This window comes from Gopherus flavomarginatus, chromosome 2, assembly GCF_025201925.1.
Source record: "Gopherus flavomarginatus isolate rGopFla2 chromosome 2, rGopFla2.mat.asm, whole genome shotgun sequence".
Classification (NCBI taxonomy): domain Eukaryota; kingdom Metazoa; phylum Chordata; order Testudines; family Testudinidae; genus Gopherus; species Gopherus flavomarginatus.
Window position 1 is genome coordinate 69,152,527 of NC_066618.1, and position 12,778 is coordinate 69,165,304.

At 39.6% G+C, this 12,778-nt stretch overlaps 1 protein-coding gene across 3 annotated transcripts in view; it reads right to left on the minus strand.

The window, feature by feature from the left end:
* Positions 1-12,778, minus strand: part of TBC1D5 (TBC1 domain family member 5) — a 512,051-nt gene that overhangs the window by 330,494 nt on the left and 168,779 nt on the right. The gene's annotated exons all lie outside the window — the stretch shown is intronic.

Sequence of the window (12,778 nt, forward strand, 5' to 3'; positions counted from 1 at the left end):
TTCTTTTGATTTTTTTACATTGCAAAGATGCTTGTAATCAAAAATAAATATAAAGTAAGCACTGTACACTTTGTATTCTGTGTTGTTATTGAAAATAATATATTTGAAAATGTAGAAAACATCCAAAATATTTAAATGTTATTCTATTGTTTAACAGTGCAATTAATTGTGATTCTTTTTTTAATCGCTTGACAGCCGTAATATACACACATACATATGTATACACACACACACACACACACACTTGTGTATCGTGTAATAACCATCTATGTTAAAATAGATCACTGAATACCACAGGAACAATATACAGTTATTCTCTGTGCCTGTGGTACATAACAAGCAAGAATTCTGTGATCTGTAATACTTCGGTCTAGTTTCAGCTGTTGGGTTAGCATGCAGGTGCTGGGTGGTGAAAAATGCAGGTCAGACTAGTTGCTCTTGCAGTCCCTCTGACTTTAAACTGTGCAACAGTTGGCAGCAAAATCATAATCAACGACTAACGGATAAAATGGACTAAAAAGAATTACCACATGGGTATTATTGATATATTACTGTACATGAACTTCCCCACCCAACACTTCAGCCCCCACCATTCAGTTACTAAGAATAACAATTAATTTAGGCTGTCCTAGAAGTTTCATGTATATTTTAGGTTCAAACATACTTGTAGAGACTTTCTGAAGAGAAATCACTTTCTCTGTATGATGGTTTTGTGATGAAGATTTCTGTTTACAAGGAATCTAAATTGATAATACTGTATTAATTTTATATTTTACTTTTAGACTCAAACGAGAAGTGAAAGACCAGCGTTAGCAGGGTTCAGTGATCAACCACTGTTTTTCTCTTCATAATTTACTTGTTAGTTTAATAATTACAACAATGCCAAGATAATCTGTAGCTTCAGTGTCTTGGAATGAGAGGAAAAGTTAATAGCAGAATTGAGAGAAGATTTTTATTTAAAGAGATGCCCAAATAAATTGCAATGAGAATATTTGAAACCAATATCTAAACTGAACTATGCATCTGAGGAAGTGGGTATTCACCCACGAAAGCTCATGCTCCAAAACGTCTGTTAGTCTATAAGGTGCCACAGGATTCTTTGCTGCTTTTACAGATCCAGACTAACACGGCTACCCTCTGATACTAAACTGAACTAGAACACAGACACTGGTTTAAAGCAAAATTAATTTATATCACCCAAATCCGGAAAAGCATAATTTCAAGCCTTGATCTTATTAGGATACTTAATGTAATCTCATTAGGGTGCGTGCTTCTATATATCAAAGTGGTTTACACATTCTAAATATATTTTAAAGAGCTCCAATAAAGATTGGTACTGAAGTGTTTAACAATGTCAAAACCGACTTTTGCAGGGCCAGAATGCTAGATCATTAAACAAACAGATAGCAGTGGCAATGCAGTACGGTGTGGAGGAGGGTGCGCTGTTTCATAAGGGAACCTATTTTCAAGTAACAGATCCATATAATCTCCAGAACCCTAAGAAATTACAACTTCATTTCCTAGGCTAGTTGAAATTAGGTATGGGGGACCTCATTTTCAATAGTGCTCAGCACCTATATCTCCAGATAAAGTAAATGTGGACTATGGATGCCTAGCACTTTTTAAGGTCAGACATAGTACCATGTACAGGGGATATGCTGCCAGAAACATCACTCATAGTATACATGCATGCCAATCCATAGAGAATCATATATGCTCAGTGAGAGCAAGCAAATGGATAGGAAAGACCTACTACGGAAAAATAAAGGGAAAACTGAGCATCAAAATAAGGGCAGGTTTTGTCTGCACTTTGATCCCTACTGACAAACAAAAAGAAACAGAGAAAAGTCAAACTATTAAGAAACTGATAAAGCTAATGCTGATTGTTAAAATACTTTTAATGGCTACAGCAGACCTTAAGAAAGATAGCTATTTTGATCTTATTGGAAACAACTTCAATACTCCAACATTAATGTATGCACATATATATTAATGAAGTAGACATGTTAATCCCCCAATGTCTATATCTGTGAGGCATCTAAGCTCTTATTTCCTTCACCATCAGTCTTGTGTAAGTAACATACTGTGGCAACATATGAATAGTTCATAGCTCCAGGAATAAATGAATGAATGAACAGTGACCTAAACCCTGAGCAGCAATTAAGTTTCTTTACTGATCAGTTATCGCATACCTCACACCAAACAAGTGTGTTTTTTGACATGCATACTTGCCTGCTATTAAGTTAAATAAGGGAACTATTTCTGCCAAGAATGTCTGTGATTTTTTTCCCCTCACAAGGCTTGTTTCTTGTTAGGAGTATTGGGTTTTATTCTGATGGAGCTGTTCATGACAAGCCAAAGAAATGGAGGAGGTGGTGATAGGGGTTTAAGAAAAGAATACTCTGCAAAAGCACAATGGGAGTGCAGTTGTTTCCAGTGAGTTGGTGAGCTTTAGTTTGACCTTTCTGCAAACTGCAACGAAAAGCTCATGTTGAGTACAGATATTTGATCTTAGTATGCAAGTAAACACCTCTTGCAAACATTAGTACACTAGAAGAGTTCAACAGCAAATAGGCGATTGTCAACATAATCATCTGGTTTTTCATGTTTGGGATGAGGAAGCAGGAACTAGGGTTGACTATTATTGCTCCTCTTTACAGTTTGCATTTGTTTCCTCTCTCTCTCTCTCACACACACACACACACACACACACACACACACACACACACACACACACACACACCACAGTATACTCATACATATTCCAAGATTCATTTTATCCTGGTTCACATCAGTACAATGAAATTCTAACTGCAGAATCTTTATTAGTTATGTCAAAGTCAAAAAGAACAGCAGCTGGACTTTCAGAGTTCAGGTTGAATGTTCACTATTTGCATTTAGAAAACATAGTTTACTTGTAACCAGAACCCCACTATCTCTGGATGTCTTTGAGAACCCTACGTGGAAGTCCAGAAAGCCATCTCCAGACTCACTTGTCACATGGTAAAAGATTAAATCTATTTTCCCTGGACCCCTAAAATATATTATCCCATATTCTCACCATTCCCTATTTAAAGCATGATAAGACTGAACTCTGAAAAAAACAAGTTCAAGAAAATAACACCAAATCAGACTGAAGAGGAAAGCCAACTCCTACACCACCCAAATATGATGTTGTTATATATTAATTTAAAATAAGGAGTACAACAATAACTTAGTCTTTGCAGAAAGTAAAGGAAGGCAGGAACAGAAGAAGAAAAGTAAGTTCTGTGACTTTTCTTCTCAGAAACAACAGAATAGTTTTCTCCTATTCTCCCTGTTAATCAAAGAATAATGAATTTGGATAATTAGTCAGAGGGACTAAGAAGCCAAAGTAAACCATTTGACCCTTTATTCCACAAGATATTATTATAGTCCCTTGCTGAGCTTTGTAACTTTAAAACTGAAATTTGTATGGAATAAATGAATATGTATTGCAACTAATGTTTTACAGTTTTTAAACATTTTTACTGCACGTACAGTATGCTCCAGCAAAATATCACAAATATCTGAAGTTCAGATTAGCTGTTCCCCTTCCAGCACTAGTTTCTAAATCTGTAGCATATATACGCAACACACACACAAAAAAACTATCACTTCATTATCTGTGCACATGATGCTGCTTTTTCTCTAACGCCTCACAATGCTGTTAGAATAACATCTGGTTTGCACTATCTTATAGTTTAATTCTAGAATTTAACTAGAGAGAAGAGAGGCAAAAATGAAGTACATTACTACTTTAGTACACTGGCACTTCTACAGGTTAAATGCAGTCTCTCTCAACTGAGGCCTCAAATTTTGTTTTTGGAGGAAAGTGATTAAGAGTTTTTATAAAACTCAATACAAATATTTCCCTGAAATTTAAAAAAAAAAAAAAAAAAAAAACTTATTTTAAAAAGAATTTAATTTCCTGGTATTCGAAGCCAAACACTGCAGCCCCATGCTAATGTGGGAGAATCAGAGTGTGAAATGGATTATAAACTGACTATAAGAAACCATAAAAGTAGCATCTATTTTCATTGGCACAGTCAAATGTAAATCAAAAAGGTAAAAAGCAAATTATCTTTTAAAAGTTAGTAACAGGGAAGGACATCTAATTTTTAAACATATCTCACCCCTGTCTAGCTGGTGTGGGAGAAAGGAGCCTGGATTTGATTGGGCTGGCAGGGGACAGGCAACACTAGAGACACAAGGTGCTGAGCTGACGGGCCACCCAGTCATCAGCTCAACCACATTTTGACCAGGCTAAGTCCTCGGGGTGCTGTTACCCCACGCACCAGGTCACAATGCCACTCACTCAAATTTGTATGGAGACGATGGATATAGGGGCTCACAGACCAGAAGGGTCAGGCTGCTAGGGGTGGGATGCCTGAGAGGGGAAGAGGAGGGGAGCAAAACTAACAACATAAGAACAGAAATACTGGGTGAGATCAAAGGTCCATCAAAGCCCAGTATCCTGTTATAGTCTTCGCCTTCACAACATCCTCTGGCAAGGAGTTCCACAGGTTGACTGTGCATTTTGTTTGTTTTAAACATGCTATTATCTTTGACATCTCTCTCTGTCTCTCTCACACACACACTTTAAAAGGTGCTCCTCAGTACCTGCCTGGAAACCTGAGGTTCAGCTCGTCTGAAGCCTTCCCTATCTGTGCTCAGAAGGTCATCTAGTCCAATTGCTTGCTCAAAGCAGGACCAACACCAACTAAATGATCCCAGGCAAGGCTCTGTCAAGCTGGGCCTTAAAAATCTCTAAGGATGGAGATTCCACCATCTCCCTAGGTAACCCATTCCAGTGCTTCACCACCCTCCTAGTGAAATAGTGTTTCCAAATATCCAACCCAGACATTCCCCACTGCAGCTTGAGATCATTGTTTCTTGTTCTGTCATCTGCCATCGAGAACAGCCTAGCTCCATCCTCTTTGGAACCCCTCTTCAGGTAATTGAAGGCTGCTATCAAATCCCCCCTCACTGTTCTCTTCTGCAGACTAAATAACCCCAGTTCCCTCAGCCTCTCCTCGCAAGTCATGTGCCCCAAACCCCTAGTCATTTTCACTGCCCTCCACTGGACTCTCTCCAATTTGTCCATATCCCTTCTGTAGTGGGGGGCCTGTCATAGTATAATTCCCAAATCTGAACCTTAGCGTCCAAAATATGGGTACTAGCATGAATTCCCCTAAGCTTAATTACCAGCTTAGATCTGATAGGCTGCCACCAGTCAGGACTTAGGTAGAGCGCCTGACAGACTCTGGTCTCTCCAAACCCTTCCCTGGGGACCCCCAAGACCCAGATTCCCTGAGTCTCACAACAAAGGGGAATAAACCATTTCCCTTCCCCCTCCTCCCCTCCAGGTGTTCCCTCCCTGGGCTCCTGGAGAAATATACAGATTCAAGCTCCTTGAATCTAAACAAAGGGATTCTTCCTTCTCCTTTCTTCCTCCCAGATCTTTCCCCCACCAATTCCCTGGTGAGTGCAGACTCCCTTCCCTGGAGTTTTACAAAAGATAACCAAAAAATCAATTAGATTCTAAAAAAGAGGAAAACTTTAATAAAAGAAGAAAAAAACATAAAACTTGTCTCTGTAATCAAGATGGTAAATATACAGGGTTTTTCAGCTTATAGACAATAGAAAGAAAGCTTTCTCCAGCAGTATTTAGAATACTTTCACCCAAATACACAGTAAAACTCTACCAGCCAGATACACAGTTGCAAATACAGAAAAACAATTAAAAAGACTAAACTGTCTTTCTACTTTTGTACTTACAAAATTGGAACAGAAGATTAGAGAGCCTGTAAGTATGTGTGGTCACTCTCAGAGCCTAGAGAGAACAGCCCAAGAACAAAGGACCCACACCCAAACTTCCCTCCACCCAGATTTGAAAGTATCTTGTCTCCTGATTGGTCCTCTGATCAGGTGTTGCAGGTCACTGTTTGTTAACCCTTTACAGGTGAAAGAGACATTAACCCTTAGCTATCTGTTTATGACAGGGCCTTCTTGGCAACAAGGGCACACTGCTGACTCATGTCCAGCTTCTTGTCCGCTATAATCCCCAGGTCCTTTTCTGCAAAACTGCTGCTTAGCCAGTTGGTCCCCAGCCTGTAGCAGTGCATGGGATTCTTCCTTCCTGGGTGCAGAACTCTGCACTTGTCCTTGTTGAACCTCAGATTTCTTTTGGCCCAATCCTCCAATTTGTCAATCCAAACCACTTCCGGAATTATGCCTAGGGAGGGAAGGGGAGAGGCTTCCCACCTCCCCTTGCCAACCTGAGACCAGGCTCTAAGATCTGTGGGCTCCATCACTGTATGCAAATCCTTTCTGGGCATGTAGGAGCTGCCACCCTTCCATTGCCGCTTTTTAATGGAGTTACAGTTCACACTGCATTTCCAAAATGCTATGGATCTGACCAGATTACAAATTTTTTAGGATCAGGAAAGAAGTTTTCCCTCAGGGTAAGGACATCCAGCAGGTTTTTTCACTTTCCTCACAGCATGTTGGAGGCCTGGTTTTAGATTAATAATGAATTATATAAGTAAGAAGCAGAGTCCCCAGTTTGGTTGCAACTTGTGGCCGGTATGCAATGCAGGTGAGAGGCCCCAGCTCCCAGAGATAAACACAAGTAAGGGACTCAAGAGATAGCTGGTGGACTCTAATAGCCTGTAGGGAAAGGGACCTCAGTCGGAAGACTTGAGACCTCTTCTACTCATGTGTACCCTCATTTCCCTTCACAGGAGTGTAAGGGGTAAGATGAATCCTCCACAACTCTATTATTTCTACCAATCTCTGCTCACACACTTCTATTCCCTTGTACTCTCTACCACACAGTACCTTTTTCAAAACAGGTATTGGAAGGTATTATGATAACTTAATAAGTACATATTTTCTATTGAATTATTCCATCAGAGGATTTTTTTAAAATTAAAAAAACATAGGGAATATATACAAAAAACTAAATTAACATGGCATTAAAGGCTAGGCTTAACTCTGTAAATTGAGGCCATGGCTACACTTACAGTTCTGCAGCGCTGGTAGTTACAGCTGTGTTCGTACAGCTGTGTAGGGCCAGCGTTGCAGTGTGGCCACACTGACAGCTACCAGCACTGCAGTGTGGCCACATTTGCAGCATTTGCAGCGCTGTTGGGAGTGGTGCATTGTGGGAAGCTATCTCAGCATTCAAGTGGCTGCAACGTGCTTTTCAAAAGAGGGGGGTGGGGTGGAGTGTGACAGGGAGCGTGGGGGAGACAGAGAGAGTGGATTTTTAGAGCTGACACTGTTCTCAGCTCCCTGCCTTGCAAGTTCTAAGGACTGGAAGATACACAGTGCCTACCTTCAATCATTTTAAAAGTTTTGACCTTTCCCCCACCTGTCTCTTATTCACTAAATGCTAATTATGCACTCCTAAATAGCCGTCAGACCACATAAACAGTTGCTCAACATTACCCCTCCCCCCCTCTCTCCTCAAGCAAACAGCTTTGAACATTCCAAAGCAATTCTCCTGCCTTCGCTGGCTCGCTTGCTGGAGCACAGAGCAGCTGTGTTTGTTTTTTAGCAAGTAGCTACAGGGAGATCGGAGTTCAGCCATTCTTCTGGTTTGTTGTGGACAGGAATTCTGGGATACCTCCTTATACCCCGGAGGTCAATAAAAGCGCTGGTGGTGTCCACACTTGCTGACCAGCGCTGCATCACCAGCGCTGGAATCGCTACACCCGAGGCAGACCAGGTGTACAGCCAGCGCTGCAACCAGGGAGTTGCAGCGCTGGCTGTGCTTTGCAAGTGTGGCCACATCCTGAGTTGCAGCGCTGTAACCCCCTCACCAGCGCTGCAACTCTCCAGTGTAGCCAAGCCCTGAGAAAACTAACATTTTCTATAGGTTACCTTAGACAAAGCTTTACTGATTTACATATCATTCTTTATAGATCAACTGATGTAATGTATTGAGATCTTGACCTGAATGGGAAGTGCTCAAAGAAATAAACGACAGCTGAAGTCTGTGGGGGCCACGTTTGGATTATTCTACAACCTTCCTTTGCCTCACTGACTCAAGGAACTGACCCTGGAATTAATTTAGCCAGTTGCCTTTAAGGAAGACCCAGGAATGGGGTTAACTAGCCCTTTTTCAAATCTTCAGGGGATTAGGAACATTCCTCTGTTCTCCTGAACTAACCTATTTTCCTCTTGCAACTCCTCATGTACTGGAAATTTTTACCCAAACCTGAATAAATTTTGGGGGAAGCTAAGTTCATATTGAGATTCAGTCTCCAATTCAGAGAGGTGTATCCTTTCAGCATTACCTCCCAAGAGCATAAGTCAAGCGCTGGGTTTTTTTACCCTTGAAATCTTCAGTGCAAGGCTGGCAATCAACAAAACAGGTGCTATGTTTCCTACTTTTATGGTGGTATTTCTTGATTTTTTTTTCACCTTGATAAACGTAACTGAAAGCTTTGCTCCTACCATGGGTATTCACATGACCTAAAGAAAAAACGCAGGCATTCATTTCTAGTCATAAAAATAATAGCAACAATGTAGATGTAATTAATGACTTTAGGATACTCAGAATTCAGTTATTAGTTAGGAACAATTAGAATTAAAAAACACAAAGAAATGAGAGCTCCAACTATCATTTATCTGAGTTAGCTGGTGAGAATCTGTAGTGGAGCAAAGCTCTTCTAGATGTCCTGTCTCATAGGTATCTGTTTCAAACACATCTAAATCCTCACAAAGGCACAACACCTTACAGCATACTGCCTCTCAAACATATCTCATTTTGAGGGAGAACACTCATTTCAGTCCAGAAGTTCCACACACATTTGGTGTCCCCTCACTCTTACTGTTGAAAGTTATTTTCGTCAGTAATAAAAAGTCATGAAAACTGAGGTTGTAGGAAGAATAATTTACACACTTAGAATTTCAACTTTCCTTTCTCTCTATCATTTTAGGTCTTTGTCACACACTGATTTCCACATTTGGGCCTTTGCAAGTTAAAGGTATAACTTGAAGTGGATGGCTGATGGACAGATAAGGGAGACTAGCATCTTTCATTATGTGAGCACACAACACTAGGGAAAGTGACATGCTATTTGGCAAATAATACTATACTAAGGCCTTGGCTACACTGGCGCTTTACAGCGCTTCAACTTTCTCACTCAGAGGTGAGAACTTTCTCACTCACTTACCCTGAGCGCTGCAAGATACAGCGCTGTAAAGTGCCAGTGTAAACAGTGCCACAGCGCTAGGAGCACGGCTCCCAGCGCTGCAAGCTAATCCCCATCAGGAGCTGGAGTACACGCAGCGCTGGGAGAGCTCTCTCCCAGCGCGGGCGCTGCAACCACACTCACACTTCAAAGCGCTGCCGCGGCAGCGCTTTAAAGTTCCGAGTGTAGCCATACCCTGAGTAACTTCATTTCTTCTACAGCTGCACACGGATTTATGTAGCATTATGCATTACTACATGTGCACTTTAAACAAAAAAAATCTTTTAAATCATTAAAACTGTGAAAAAATTAAACATGATCAAATAAGTGGAACTGTCTATTGTTATTTACACTTAAAATAATGTGTTTTTACCATAACCTGAGAGATATATGTAGTATTTCTACATTATTAAAGACATTATTAAAACACCTACACATAGGAAAGACTTTAAATTATTGTGGAAACCTTGATAGAATAATGTCAAGTTGACCTAAGCTCCTCCCCATATTGACATTTGATTAAAATAAGACTTTACAAACCCTCAAAGCAATACACTGTAAATGTGATGATGTTTAAGCATTCCACTGTGTTGTGCTAGTTAATGAAAGCCAGGAAGTGAAACGTTAAAATCACCCATACTGACAAATGCATCACTATTAATGGTGGAAAGCAAAATAGATTTTTAAAGTTTTTAGCTTTAGTAATCTGAAGCAATAATATGTAAGGAATTTTGTTTTTAAATACACACTATGAATTTTAACCAGTTTTCCTTTAACTCTGAATTTTCTGAAATTTTATGCAGCTATAATCACAACCTTAACATTCCATCGATGGTATTTTATTCATATAATTATCTACTCATTTCAATTTTCCTACAGTGCACTTAAACACAATTGTAAATGTAAGATTTCAAAGAAAATCCTCTACTACATGTTTTCTCTCAGGTCCCTTCCCTCCGCCCTCAACTCTTCCTTTCAACCGTATCAAAAAAGAAACTTGTACCCAACATGCCACATTAAGCTTTAAAGTACTAGATTCACATCTACAAAAAAATTTTAAAGCAATGGGAGTTTTTGAAGACAGTTTACATATGGTTATTAATATAGTCAGTTCTGTTATGTCCCAGAGAAAACATCTTATTAGTTCTACAATTAAATGATTCAGCAACCATCCACACTATCTTTGCCTTTTAACAGTTGCAATCAGTAGCAGATCTAGGTGTAATCAACAGCAGCAGGGGGTTTTAGGAAGCAAAACAAAACAAAAACAGTAGGGATCTTTACTAGTATACAGTAATTGATATAAGGAGACATTTTATTCTAAGTTAGCTCAAGATATAGGGAAGTTTACCCGTGTTGCATTCTATTATCTACAATTAACATTCAATTCATCAGCAGCTATGCAATACGCTATTTTAAAATGGTTTGATATTGTTTAATCTTTTACGGAGTTCTTCCGCCCCTCCCCCCAAAGGATCATCTGTGTCTAACAAGGCATTTAATGTTCTCCGTTTACTTTTTATGTTACAAGGCCAATGTTGGAGTTACCATAAATTCAGCTGAGACCTGGACAATTCAGAATCCACAAGTGTCACCCCTTAAACTGGTGAGTGGGCTGCTCCTGTGAAATATTTCCTTCCCTGTAAGTCTGAAAAGCTCTTTCAGCCCTTGCTATGCTTGGTAACAAAACTATATCTCCCCAAATGACTGAAGAATACCATAGGCATACATATATACATATAGACATTTATAATCTACCTAAATTTTTGTGCTGTTATAATCTCTTTCCACTAACATTACCCTACATGTAGGAAAGTAATGCATTTTTGCTATTCAAGATAAATTGATAGGTGGCACAGTAATTTAAGTGCCCTTTTGCTTTTGAGATTTGAGTTCAATTCTTGCCTGGGACATACATGGTAAATGAGTTTTCTGCCCTCCAGGTGTTACAGATATTACTGCCACCGTCCACTGCACTGAAAACTACTGATGAGAAAAAATTAAGTCACAATAAATGGGAACAGTTTCGTTTGCTACTGCTCAATTGTAACTAGGTCCCACCATAGAGGTAACTTCTTTTCAGTACATTAGCTAAAATATACAGTGTTTAAAAATCTTTAAAATTCCCCGAAAGAAATGAGATACAAGGAATTAAATTTTGAATGTAATTAGCTAGCTTTTCTGCTTTATTAAAATCAAAACAATATTTAGAGATTAGACACACTAGAGTCTAAATATCTGGGGGGTTTTCCAGCCATCCACTGTTGTTGAGAACATACACTAGTAGAAACTGTACTGTACTGTACGTATGAGGTGGATTGATTAGCTGTGGTAGTGCCTAGGAACTTCAGTCAGGATCAAGGCCCCATTGCATTAGGCAATGTACAATTAAATGCACAGGTAGGCCTGGCCTCTGCTCCATGATCTCTGCCCCACAAAAAACTTAGAGCCTAATTTGATATAATACATGGCAAGTGTGAAACAAAACAATGAGTGTCAAGGAGACAAAAGTGAAAATAATGAAAATACCATGTAGTCACAAGGTAGCTATTGTACAACTTAATGGTTCCTTGATGGTTCCAAATCATCTTACTTTTTAAATAAATGATAAAATCAGCTAATTCTGACTGTTGTATAAATTAGTCTTCTTGGTTGGGTGATTTCTTGTAGGCATCACAGTAAAAGTGTTTCTTGTGGAGCAGTGTTTGCCCTCATTTATATCTGAGGAAATAACACACTCATGATATCTCATTCATGTGTGGAGCCTCAATTCAGAACCAGCAGCCTGTTGGTCACAGATGCACCAGCGAGTCTTCCACTATCTCCCCATCAAGAAGGGCTTCCAAACTTCCAAAAGTTCCCCTAACAGGGAAAGACAACTCTGAGCATTTAAGCAAGAGCATTGTTCTTATATAAATCTAACTGTACAACTGCTAGAAATATGGGGCCCAGCTTGCAATTTTCTACTGCTGGAAGATGAAAGAGAGCCAGAAAAAAAAGACTCCATCAGGACCTTGATCAATCTGGGGGTAGACAGACAATTACTGGCAAACTGAGGCTTACATAGGAAAAAAGGGACTAATTAAGGGAGGTGGATGGAGACATGGGTGTGAGATCCTGGGATTCACCTTTTGCAATAACTTTAACTCAGTGGTCCCATCTTTCCTGCTCACCACCGCAAGGAGGTTAAAGGAAGAGTCAGGAATGGCAATACAGTAGGCTATCTTTTAGAATGAGAATGGAGTATGCATCTGCAACTGTAATCAGTCACCTGAACTCCTGCTATATACTCTAACAAGTCAGGGATCTGCATTTCAGTGTTTACTATGCAAGAGCTATGAGTTTCAAGAGACTGTCTCTAAATTGGTGTGAATTTGGACTCACCACAATATTATCCCTCTGAAGTTTTTCCAGGTTGTGGGATATAGAAGATAAAAAGGTTTTGTTTTGGTCTGAGAATAAGACAGCAGCTCACACATTAACAACTAGACATCCAAATTCTCAAGTTATGCAACTGATATGAGCCTTTGTACTGCCTGCCTCATCTATAGCAT